A 14,009-nucleotide genomic window follows, 5' to 3' on the forward strand; every position below is an offset into this window, starting at 1 on the left:
AGGAGTTTCTACAATGCAATGACGACGAAGAAAGATCGAGAGCTAAACAAAGATATAAGGAAGCAAAGCGGGAAGCCAAGAAAACGAATGCTAAAGTAAAGGATAAGGCATACGAGGAAATGTACAAGAGATTAGACACCAAGGAAGGACAAAATGACATCTTCAGACTTGCAAAATCCAGGGAGAATAGGAAAAATGATATAGGTAGCATTAGGTTTATTAAGGACAACAATGGTGTTCTTTTAGTGAAAGATCATGATATTAAGAGGGTTTGGGTAGTTATTTCTTTGGCTTATTTAATGACGGTGCCTCTCCCTGTAGAGATAGTATCGTTGATGGGTCAGCCGACCATCATACTACAACCAATGACTGCCCTACAAGTAGGATTGGGTTTGAGGAAGTCAAAATGGCTCTTAGAAAAATGGGGAGGGACAAAGCTGTCGGTCCAGATCAAATTCCTATCACTGTGTGGTTGGCCCTAGGAGAAGAGGGAGTTAAGTGGTTGACCAACATCTTTAATATTATTATAGAGACTGCCAAGATGCCAGAGGAGTGGAGAGAGTCTACGGTGATACCAATCTTTAAGAATAAAGGAGATCCCCAAAGTTGTGGCAACTACAGAGGTATTAAACTACTCAGCCATACCATGAAGCTATGGAAAAGGGTGCTAGAGGCTAGGTTGAGACAAGTTACTAGGGTTTCAGAAAACCAATTTGGCTTTATGCCAGGCAGGTCTACTACGGAGGCGATTTATCTACTTCGACGGCTTATGGAGAAATATAGGGAAAAATAGAGATCTTCACATGGCGTTCATTGACCTTGAGAAGGCGTATGATAGCGTTCCCCGCGATACGATCTGGAAGACCTTGGAAACGAGATAGATCCCAACTACTTATATCAGGGCGATTCGTGATATGTAATGTAGATCTACTACATACGTTTAGGACTACAGTTGGTGACATCGAGGCATTCCCGGTGGAAATCGGACTCCACCAGGGGTCGGCTCTTAGCCGTTACATCTTCGCCTTGATTATGGACGATATCTATTGTGCTACACCAGACGGTGTTCCATGGTGTATGCTTTTCGTTGACGACATTGTCCTAGTCGCTGAAACAAAAAATGAGCTGAATAGTAGACTGGCTACCTGGAAGACTGTTTTGGAAGAAAAAGGTCTAAGGATCAATATTGAAAGACATAGTATTTATGTTCAAACTTCAGTGAGAACCAAAATACAGTCGACGGTGCCAGAAAGGATAGGACAACCAATGCGGAAGTGAGAAGACTGCTTGAGATCTGATTTGAAGGATTTAGCCCTTACGAGGACATGACCTCTAATAGGAAAGTATGGAGACTTAAGACCAGGTAATCGATTAGTGCGGGTCACTCCTAGGGTGTAACATTATGTCTTCTTTAATGCATTTGTTGTAATTTCTAAGACTTCTACTTTTTATACGTTTCTGTCATTAGAATTAATGAAGGCTTAGACTAGGGTAGGGATTAGTGTTGCTTAGTTTAGGTTTAACCCATTTGATTTTATTCCTTCTCGTAGCTTACTATCGTTGACTTCTGTGTATCATTCTCTTCATGTTTCCTCTTTTTAATTTTAGTCGAGTCTTACGTTTATGTCTATATGCAGAGATTATTATGCATGGATTTATTAGCAGAGATTATTATGCAGGGATTTATTAGCAGGGATTACTTCCCATTCCAGAAGTGCATATAAAGACTGTATATGAAGATTGTTCAAATATGTATTTATTTATTTATACATGCATTGCATTTTATCTTTATTTTTAATTTTCTGACTGCCAGAGGTCTTCCACGGAAGCTGCTCTCAACCATGCGTTGGGGGCAGCCTACTATCCTATCTCCCTCTTACCCCATTGCATATGGGAATAGAGTTTTGTTGTTGTTGTTGTTGTTGTTGTTGTGTTTTTCACATCCATAGGGTGTAACATTTTTGTCTTCTTTTAATGCATTTGTTGTAATTTCTATGACTTCTACTTTTTATACGTTTCTGTCATTAGAATTAATGAAGGCTTAGAACTAGGGTAGCGGATTAGTGTTGCCTTAGTTTAGGTTTTAACCCATTTGACTTTATTCATTCTCGTAGCTTACTATCGTTGACTTCTGTGTATCATTCTCTTCATGTTTCCTCTTTTTAATTTTAGTCGGGCCTTACGTTTTTGTCTATATGCAGAGATTATTATGCAGGGATTTATTAGCAGGGATTACTTCCTATTACAGAAGCGCATATGAAGACTGTATATGAAGTCTGTTCAAATATGTATTTATTTATTTATTTATTTATTTATTTATACATGCATTGCATTTTATCTTTATTTTTTATTTTCTGACTGCCGGAGGTCTTCCACGGAAGCTGCTCTCAACCATGCGTTGGGAGCAGCCTACTACCCTATCTCCCTCTTACCCCATTACATATGAGAATAGGGTTTTGTTGTTGTTGTTGTTGTTTTACCATCAAATCGGCAATGACCTAAGGGTGAATTGAGAATATATAAAATAATAAAGATATATTTGGAAAAAAAATAAAATTATAGTATGTCTTAAGTAACTTGATATTCTTTTAATATTATGTCATTTGTAAAGTAGTAATTGGTCTAAATATTTTTAAAGATTAAGAGTGAAATTAAAAATAGCAAACATTATATTATGTTTTAAACAAATAGATAATTTTATTTTGAAAACATATAATTCATTAATTTCTGAATAATTGGAAGGATTTATATTACATTCTGATTTATATTATGTTTTAAACAAAAATTTGCATATCAAATAGTTGGTAATAACTGAAAAATAATTTTAAAAAATAAAATATTTTTAAATCGTAAATTGAATCTTATGTATATAAAACAATTTGTCATACATACATACGTAATATATATATATATCAAACATCTTAAAATGGTACAATGAATTACATTGATACCAACATCAATAAAAAGGCTTAAATATAAAATAAATGTCCAAACTATAGCGTTTTTCATAAATAGGTGTCTAAACTATTTTTTGAATAATCTCAGTGTCTAATATTACAAATATTAACATTTTAAGTATCTGGATCGTCAACGGCGTTAATTTCCTCCAGTTAAATAACACGTATCACAATTTGATAATTTTAAAAATTTTATTTAAAATTAAAAATAAAATTATATATTAAAAAACAAAAAAAATGAAATAACCCAAAACTTTGAAAACCTTCATTTTAACCCCTAAATCCACACCAACCATCGCCCTTTGTCGTCGACGAAACTCCACCCGATCTCAACTCCCCTAGGACCAAAATCCCTATGAAATCGTGACCGATCAATGATAAATCAACTTTTTATGCACTACAGATCATATGATGAAAATTGTGATTGCACGTGATTATGACGGCCAATTGGCTGCAACTATAGTGGGGTATTACTAGGGGATGGCAGGGACTAAGCCATTGGCGGTGGTCGTGGTCGAAAAAGGCGGCGGCGACGGGTTAACATTAGGATTTGGAGATTTTAGAGTTTTTTTTATAATTTAAGAGAAATTATGTTTTTTATTAATATAATAATATTTTTAATATTTATTTTTTTTAAAAATTATCAAATTGTTGACATCTTGTGCACTTAAAATAATAACGTTTGTAACTTTAGACACCGAAATTATTCAATAAATTATTTAGACACATATTCATGAAAAACGCTATAATTTAGACACTTATATTATATTTAAGCCATAAAAAACGGAAGAATCATTACATTATACCGTAAAGAATTTATAAGATATGATATTTATAGATAGAATTTTAAATAAAATTTATATATAGATGTATATATTAATAATAGACCTAAATTATTAATAATTTTTTTATAATATCTTGACTATATAAAGTACTTTTAAAAACCACTAATTGGCTGTGAGTCCGATTTTTAATATTTATAATAGAAAATAGTTTTACGAGTTTTGTTTTTTTATATATTTTAATGATTAATGATTAGGTTAATAAAAATTGTAAACGTAAAAAACTAAAAATATTATTTTATATTTTTATAATCATCACATTAATAATCGACAGAACCATGAATATAATTTTTAAGAGAATAATTAATCTTATTTTCTCGAGATGCATAAAATTAATGTATCTATTTTTTAGTAAAGAGACCAAAACGTAATGTCGGATAATAAATGGGGACTGCTATGGTACTTTCACGAATTTACCCAAACACTTGTGTGCATGAGTTACGTGAAGACAGTATAAAATACAACAGCAGAATTCAACAAATACTTTACAGTAGTATATGTACTCCTAGAATCACGAGTGTGTATGTGTGACATAAGATTTTATATTAGAGAGGTGAAATTTCGATTCATCTGTGTGTACATTACACATGTCCCGCGAAATTTATAGCACAGCGCTACGGGTTTGCGCCATGTTGCGCCTTGAATTTGAACCCCATTCCATGGCTTCCTCCACAGCTCGTTGCCGTTCTTCCCTGCTAATTTCTTCATCATCGTAGCTTTCGCCGTCGGATTCCACGGAAGCCGAACCAGAAGCGGTCGTGTTTATTTTGGTGTTTGCATCCGGATCCTTTCCAAGGCAACTCAAAGCCGACACCACATCTCTAATCAAGGGGCGTACCTCGGCTTCCTCTTGCAGGCACATGGCCGCTATTGCCACAGCCTGTTGCAAGCCTATTAAGGGGAAATCACCACCGAGAAGTGGATCGGCGAGTTCCGGAAACCTACTCGGTTCCTTGAACATTGGTTGAGCCTGGTAATGGTTGAACATTAAAAAAGAATGAATAAGACATCGATTATTAAAAGAAAACTGAGAGAGAGGTCTTGAAAAAAAAGTGAATTTACCATAACTAGATTCTGTTCTTTGTTCGGTCTTGTGGTGTCTATGGCTCTTCTTCCGGTGATCAGCTCCACAAGACGACTCCGAAACTGTAAACATCGGATCTCACCGTTATTTGTCCGGTTCTTTGATACTCCGGGGCACAATCCGTATGTTCCCATGACCCTGGAAGACACATGTGTGTTGTCCCCTAGAGGCCCGAGTTTGGCTAACCCGAAATCGGAGAGTTTGGCGTTGAGTTCTTTATCTAGCAAGATGTTCGAGGACTTCAAATCGCGGTAAATGACCGGAGGATTCGCCTTATCGTGTAAATATTCGAGGCCTTTAGCAGCATCTACTGCAATTCTCATTCTGGCATACCAGTCCAATGGCTTCTGATCCGGGCTGATATCTGAAGTTGGAAAGATAAACAATTCATAGATTAATGCATACCCTTCCCATGAATTCATATATGAAAGCAAAAAGAAGAAAGTATACCAAGTAGATGGTCCTCAAGAGATCCCAACGGCATGTACTCATAAACCAAAAGCCTCTGATCTCCATCGGAGCAATATCCGATAAGATTAACGCGGTTCGGATGGTGCAACAGGCTTAGCATCAAAACCTCAACAAGAAATTCCCTGTTTCCTTGCAATCCATTTCTGTCAAGCTGCTTTACGGCTACAATCTACAATGCAAGTGAACCCAAAGTAATTAACTGAAAGAACAAAAAAGAAACTTCAATGAGCATGAAAGAAGTATGCAATACCTGGCCAGTTTTATCAAGCTTTCCCTTGTAAACTCGACCGAAACCGCCTTCCCCTATCAAACATTCTTGTCTAAAGTTCCGGGTTGCCGTCGCCAATTGACGGAAGGTGAATGTTTCCGCTGCGATGTTGTTGTTACCGGTCTCTCGAGCACCATCGGCAACAGTCTTTGCAGTCTCAGCTGAAATCTTTGGTTTAGGAATGTGCTCTGTTGAGAAGAAAGAGTTTACATTCAGAACCTCGTGCATTTGCAAAGTAAAAATGGTGAACGTGACATTACCCGGGGGGTGTTGCTGGGGAAGAAAAGCTTCAACTCGGGAGGAATTTTAGCACATGGCTGGCCACCATTTCTGCAGAACTTGTTTGCCTTTGAGATGCCTTCTTTTCTGAGGAAGTAAAACATGAAGACAACCCATTTTCCTTTGGATTCTGAATCAAATAAACTCTTTTCCTTAAAACTTTATTATCTCAGAACTTGGTGAGATAACCCCAAAGTGCTGCTATTTAATCACAAACGCTTCTAAAATATATTCTATAACAACTTAGATTAACGTTACAACATATCACCCTATGTTAGCTACTAACAAATGAAAAGAAAAGAAAAACTTAACTTTCCTAATTAGAAATTAGAAGATGAAAAAAATCTAACTAGTGGTCACAAATTAACCATACAAGGTTCCATTAGGAAATCCCAGAACAAGATAAAAGAAAAAGGAAAAACCTTCATGGAACAGTAAGGTGATTTAAAGGAATAGTGACCTTAGAATTGGAACAAAAAGCCAGCGAAACGTTCTTAGTACAGTTACATTGTTGGTTAGAAACGAAACGGGCAAAAAGAGGTTTATATAGGGAGGAAAATTTCGTGGAAAATGGAGAAATGAGGGATCCTTTCTGTTTTTGTGTGGACATTTTATGGACATGTTATGTGATGAAATCTTCCAGCCCTGAAGCAGAGATAAAAAGAGGGCCTGCCTGGCAATGGCATGTGTAGACACATTTTCGTCCATAACATTTTAATGTGATTATTATAGTATATAGTATATGTATTATATAATATGTACATATTATATTATATATTATAATTATATAAGCATATATTATACTAATTTTTTTCATTTTATTTACAGGATCAGACCCATTACATCTAGCTCGTTTACAAGCAAAACAACCAAACAAGTGGCCTAGCAGAAGCCAAAACGTGCGACCCGGTCCACGACCCAAACCGGCCCGCTGCAACGCCCGACCCGAACCAGTAAGCTAGGGTTTCCAGAACCCTATCCCTTTCTCACCCATCAACGCCGCTTCCCCCTTTGAAGAATCCACATGCATCACGGCTCCCTTGCCCGAATTTCCCGGCGAGTTCTCGACACCATCACGGAGTCAAAGAAACAACAACAACCAGAGCAGTTTTAGTTTCATTAGGATGCTATTGAGCTAAAAATAGCTTCGTTTTCTATTATAAATAGGCATGTAACATTCGAAATAGGGGGATTGCACAAGAAATTCCACACGAACTATATACAAGTTTACAGTGAAATACAAGAAGGATTCAAACTTTTTGTACTAATTTTTGAAGCTAAATAAAAGGTAAAAGCATTTTACCTCGTTCGTTTCTTTGTCTCGCATGCATGGTATGTTCCCTTTCCTTTTCGTATGTTGAAACGCCGATGAACGGGGGTATTGTTTTCGAGATTTTCGAACCTAGATCTACCCGAGGCATTTTCTTTTTAAAATTTCTTTTTTTTTTTCGGATTTTTAAAGTTTAGATCAGAAAAGTTTCAAAAAGAAAGGAAAAAACAACAATTTTTCGCCGCCGATGACCAGTGGCCGACGCCACTGGGAAAATCTGGAAAGCACGGTGGCGTTCATCGTGTTCACAAGAACATGAATGAGGCAGAGGTTTTGAAGAACAGGGAGAGGGGCTTGGTTTTTGAATGAAAATAATGAAAGTTTTAAAACATTTTGAGTTAAACACGACCCGCCTACCCTGATACAAACCCGCGTGTCGACCCAACCCTCACCCTCAACCCGCGTGTTTTCATTTCAAAACAGGGTAAACGACACTTTTGGTCCTCGTTAGTTTCTTAAGGTTCATTTGAACCTTAAAGCCGATTTTAAACTCAATTCATTCTCAAATTCGGCCTTCTATTTTGATTTTATTTCAATCTGATCCCTTATACGAATATATGTGTTTCTTTTTTTCAAATTTTCCCTTATTTATTTTATTTATGTATATATTTTTTATTATTGTTTATTTTTTTTGTTTCTATTGTAGTTATTTTCATATATGTATATTTACTATTTTTATTTTTTATTTTTATTTCTTTTATTCATTATATCATTCTTATGCTCTTTATTTTATTAATCTCCTTTGTTATTGCCTCTTTACTTTTATTTTCCTTTCCTTTATTTTTATCTTACTTATTTACCCTTTTTTAATCTATCTTTTTACTTATTCCATTGTTTCCTTTATTTTATTTTTCCCATCTTAATTATCTCCATCACTTATCGTTTGATACATTTCTCGACTTTTTAAGAGTGCGCTTTAATTCAATCTAAGGTAAGTGATCGGGATCATATGTACCTTTTTATTTTAACTTTTAATTTTATAATTTAAGACAATTGTAATTACGTAGTACCGAAAGGGCAGTTCAAGAGTGCTAACCCTTCCTTGACTGTAACCGACTTTCGAATCCGACACATCTGTGGAAAGGCGCAGATCAGGTAAGAAATAAGGTATCCGATCACCCGTTTGTTTTAAAATAAATGATCGGTGGCGACTCGAATCCATTTAATCCACGTCGAAGCCCAATTCTGGGGCCCACCCGAAAGACGGATGCGACAGCTTGGCGACTCTACTAGGGACATGTAAGTGAGTCAGGTTAAGGTACTTTACATTGTCTTTTTAGCGAAGAGGGTAAGTTTAAATTTTAAGGTAACATTTCGATCCTTATTGCTTACTTTTGATTATATTTTTCGAGTAAATAGTTGTACTAACCGTTTTCTGATGATTTCAGCCTCTAAAGATTTTTCATCTAAGGCTCTAAACCCGAGCTCCAAACCGTTTTAAGTGGGGGTGAAAGCGACGCCTTCATGTGAATTTATTTACCGTATGGGCCTTGCAAGTAGCCTCGGGATTCATATACCTTATTCTTCGTGTAATTTATCTCCGTATGGGCATAAGGGAATGTGTCCTCTCGAGTTTAACTTAGTCCACACAAGCCTGTGATGGGTTTAGGACTAAGGGTCTGGCAAGCCCAGGGGCACCGGCAAAGAGAACTCGAGTACCGTTTTTAGAACCTAAATCGGGAGACTAGGAGAATTAGAGCCTACCCCGAAACTACATTCCAAAACCTAGGATTTTTTTTACCCTAACCTAGCATTTATTTGTCTTCTACTTTTCATTTTTCTTTCATCATTTATTTATTTTATTTTTATTTTTTATTTTGCTAACTTTTTGCCTTTGGTGTTTGTTTTAAAGCACTTGCATCATTTAAAAGAGGTGTTGATCCACAAAACGTTTTGTTAAGAATGAATAATCTGCATTAATAGACAAAGGGGTTGTAATACAAGGGATGAAATACAGAAGACAGTCTACAAGGCGACTATGTATCACATTTAATCCCGAACGTGGCGCCCATAATTGAAGAGTATATCACTCTGTTGCGTTATAAGGACTCAGAATGAATCGAGTCTACATCAAGCACAATGAAAGTCTATTTTGGAATAACTGACTGACAGAGGTTGCAGGGGCAAGATGAAGGTTACTGATCTTGGGAGTCCCTTCAAAGACAACGATGGCAAAACGATAGCTGAAATTGGAGACTATTGCTGACGAATTCAAGAAGCAGACAAATGAACTTTATATAGTTCCTATTAGTTAAGGGCTCTAATGACGTATTCGTTGGGAACATGCTCAACAAAATAATGCCCGAGGTGCAGTCATTCGGACTTCATGGGCCAGTACAAAAGCAACTCAACATTTCACGATTCATCCAGAGAAGCCAGAGCGCTTCGACAAGTTATTCAACCGGTGACAGACGAAGGCAGAAGGCTAGTCAACATGCCAGAAGCTGTCAGGATATTTTTTGTCTCTTAAAAGATAAACACTTTTGTCCCCAATAAGAATTATTCATAATACAGACACATTTTTTGGATCAATGCCTCTGATATTTCATGCATCATGCTTTAGACATATTTTGCATTTTGTTATTTTCTTTGCATTCGCATTAACTAACGAAAGAATGCTTCAAATAAAGGAATAAATACTAGATACACCACATCAAGCGTTGGACACATTCTATCCACATAACACTCGCTTGAAAAAGAGACGAATGGAGGCCATAATCATACAAATCGAAGAGAATATGGCAAAACTACATAAAGAACTAGAGGATAAGATGACTCAGAACAATCAAAGTACCCTGGAGTCCATCAAGAAGAACCAAGTCCTTGGTCGATCAATTATGGCCAAGTTATCGGGTCTCCAACAAGTCAATATACCAGGGGCAGGTTCTCTGAAAGAGTCACTATACCACCAACCCGACAAGTGGTTGTCTCACCTGGGATCTTACTCGGATTACAAGTGGACTCATCTGCTATCAAGGGGAAAGCCATATATGGTGCAAATATACAAGCTTCCGCAACCAAAACTGACAATCATCCGGAAGACTATCATATCCCGGATTTTGACGAGGAGGATAAGACAAAGAAGATGGAGGAAAAGATCAAGATATTAGAAGATTAGATAAAAATGGTCCAAGGGGACCATGATTATTATGGAGTAGACGCAATAGAGCTGAGCCTGGTTCCAGATTTGGTGCTTTTACCAAAGTTTAAGGTTCCGGAGTTCGAGAAGTTCGACGGGAACAGATGTCCTTCCGCTCATATCACTATGTTCTGTCGAAAGATGACAGGACAAGGGGAAACGACCAACTCTTGATCCACTGCTTCCAGGAGAGCCTGTCCGGTTCAGCTATTCGGTGGTACAACCAGCTCAGTCGAACTCATATTAAGACATGGAAAGACTTAGCCAATCTTTCTTGGAGCCATACAACATATTAACGATATGAGACCAGACCGGGTTTTCTACAAAGCCTGGAGAAAAACACATGAAAGTTTCCGACAATACGCACAATAATGGAGGGATCTGTCTATACAAGTTCATCTACCTTTGGATGAAAAGGAACTAGAAAGCTGTTTGTACAGACCTTGAAGACGCCTTACTTCGGGCACCTGGTGGAATTACATCGGGAACTTCTCAGATCTATTTATGGCTGGTGAGATGGTCGAGCTAGTTATAAACAAGGAAAAATTGAGGGAATGTACTCCATCGAGAGGCCTCCTGAAGAACAAAGAGCGAGAGATCAACAATGTCAACACCTACAACGCTAACAAGGGTGTTACGATCTCAACCACTGTAGTTGTACCATCTGGTACTTCTAAACGAACTCAGAGAGAACAAAGGAATGAAAGAGGATTTTACCTGACTAATTTGGGGATTAGACCTCATAATGTCTTCCATAAAAGCTTGCTCAGTCCAATCCCAATGACATATGAGGAGTTGCTCCCAACGCTAGTTGAGAAGAATCTTGTGACTCCGGTTAGAGATCGAGCTAGTTTTCTCTTCACATGAAGAGTTCATCAAAGGTTTGGTATTCAGGTATGTGTTAGGAGCGAACAAAATGGGGCAACTAGCACATGAGATGGAAAACTAATTGGTTTATACTTTTGTTTAAGACGTTCAATGATGATCATGATCTTGTCAGATGGAATGGCCAAGTAGTGAATCTAGTTTAGGTCAGTTGCTTGGGAATTGAACTCTAACTAGTTTTAGGTCAGTTGCTTGGGAATTGAACTCTAACGATGAGATTTTCTGACCTTCAAAACACAACTATAACAGGTTCTTCTTAACAAACTTAAGAAATTCTCGTAATCCATATTATAATATTTTATATACAATAAAGCTTGAGTTGTTCCTCTAGAAATTGGTTAAACTCCCAGCTTTATGGATAATATTCAGCTAGTCTGATAACGGTGATTATACTATAAATAAAGCTTGAGCTGTCCCTATAAGGCAATTGATTAAAAGCCCCGACTTTATGGATAAGATTCAACTAACCTGGTAAAGGTTTTACATATTGAGTTGTCCCTCTAGAGCAATTGGTAAAATGCCCGGCTTTATGGATCCAACTAGCCATTTAATGGAAATTAAATAAGGAGTTTCGGTAAAAATTGACTAAGGGAGTTAAGGAACACCTGTTATAGTCAAATACACACGAGCCTCAATAATCTCATTTTAGACCGATATTTCTGCACTACCTTTGTTAGAGGAACTTACAAAACTTGAACAAATGGAATATTTCAAGAACTGAAATAGACGTATTCTGAAAGGTCTAGCCATTGATTATTCTAGTTGTGTCATTTTGTTCACCTCCGATCAAAATGTCAAATCAATAAAAAGGGTATGCCATGATCTTCACAATGACCGAATCGATGAAACAAACCTTAACCCCCCTCTAAACCAACTTTTCTATCTTGATATTTGTCAAAGGTTTGCAGCTATCAAGATTAAAAGAGCATTTGATTCTTTTGATGTTCAAGAACTCCGGTTTTATGATTTGCTTCAATTGTGAAACCTAGAATGAGGCAATATTTTCAAAACTCCTTTTGATATTTTTCAAAATTTTGAAATTCAAAGAAAAAAGCATTTTCAAACAAGATGAGTTCTGGAAGCATGTCTTGGAAATCAACGAATATCTCTCCGAAGCTCAATATTGAAACTGGGGCAGGAGAAGCCAAATTTTTTAGGCAAAATTTGTTGGAGCAAGGAAAAAAATGTCTTAGGTTGAGATTTGCAAGAATACACCCTGGTGGAAATGAAGACAAACTGAGAGAATGAAGACTGCTCACGCAATTATTCCCTTCACAGATCAACATTCTGTTTTAAGCATATTGAAGAATCCAAGATCAAGAATTAGAAATTCAAGATTCTAGCATCAAGAGTCATCAGGACTGACAACCAGGGATTGCGATTTCCTATAAACCCTAAAATAACATATTTTGCATATACATTTTAGGCATACATAAGAGCATCACATCCAGCATCGCATATGTGCATAATTTTGCAGATTCATGCTAGAGTCAATTTCAACTTCTCAGCGAAAGATATTGAACTCAAAGAATGTAATTACAAGTGTGGATCTGAACTTCATAACAAGAACATCCAATTAAATCTCAATTTCACAATTAATGAGCCATCCACGATTTCAACTTCACGAAGAAGGATATCGTGCCAGATAAGTGATTTAGTGTCACAACAAACATGTCTCCGCAGATTTGACTTCCTTAAGTTAACGATTAAAGCTTCTGAAAGGATTTCTTTAACATGCATGAACAATCAGATTATCGATCACCTTTGAGATTGTTTCTCTCGAAACAGGGGTCGCCTCGCTCAAGACTAATTTACTCAAAAAGTTTTGTCGCTCTCGAGACAGTTCTCTTAAAACAATTATGTCTCTCTTAAGACATTTCTTTTAAAACAAATTGTCTCTCTTGAGACAGTTTCCCTTGAAACAAAATCTTTGAATCTGTTTTCCTTAAAAAAATTCTCCCTTGAGACAGTTTATTTTAAAACAAATTTTTTCTCTCTTGAGACAGTTTCCCTCGAAACAAAATCTATGAATCTGTTTTCCTTAAAACAAGTTTCATCTCCCTTAGACAGTTTATTTTAAAACAAATTTTGTCTCTCTTGAGACGGTTTCCCTTGAAACAAAAATCTTTGAATCTATTTCCCTTGAACAAATTTTGTCTCTTTTGAGACATTTTCCCTTGAAACAAAATCTTTTAATCTGTTTTCCTTTAACAAATTTCGTCTCTCGAGACAATTTCTCTTGAAAAATTTTGTCTCCCTTGAGACGATTTCTTTTGAAACACAAAATCTTTGAATTTATTTCCCTTAAAACAAATTTTGTTTACCTTATACGTTTCTCATGAAACAACAATAATCTTTGAGATTGTTTCCCTTGAAACGAATTCTGTCTCTTTTGAGAATTTTCTCTTGAAGCATCATCTGAATCATGTCATTTAAATCAGAGTCAAATTTTTAACTCCACCGAACGAAAATTTGTGTCCTTTTATCTTTGTCCTATTTTTCGTTCCACGAAAAAGGACAAAGAGGGGCAGCTGTAGACACACATTTTCATCCATAACATTTTAATGTGATTATTATAGTATATAGTAATGTATTATATAATATGTACATATTATATTATATTATAATATAAGCATATTATACTACTTTTTTTTTCATTTTATTTACAGGATCAGACCCATTACATCTAGCCCGTTTACAAGCAAAACAACCAAACAAGTGGCCCAACAGAAGCCAAAACGTGCGACTCGGTCC

At 36.4% G+C, this 14,009-nt stretch overlaps 1 pseudogene; it reads right to left on the reverse strand.

Annotated features, from left to right (window-relative positions):
- Nucleotides 1-4,400: 4,400 nt before the first annotated feature.
- LOC120158173 lies at nucleotides 4,401-5,850 on the reverse strand (annotated as a pseudogene).
- Nucleotides 5,851-14,009: the final 8,159 nt, after the last annotated feature.

The sequence above is a fragment of the Hibiscus syriacus genome, unplaced genomic scaffold, assembly GCF_006381635.1.
Source record: "Hibiscus syriacus cultivar Baekdansim isolate YM2019G1 unplaced genomic scaffold, ASM638163v2 tig00111309_pilon, whole genome shotgun sequence".
NCBI classification, from domain to species: domain Eukaryota; kingdom Viridiplantae; phylum Streptophyta; class Magnoliopsida; order Malvales; family Malvaceae; genus Hibiscus; species Hibiscus syriacus.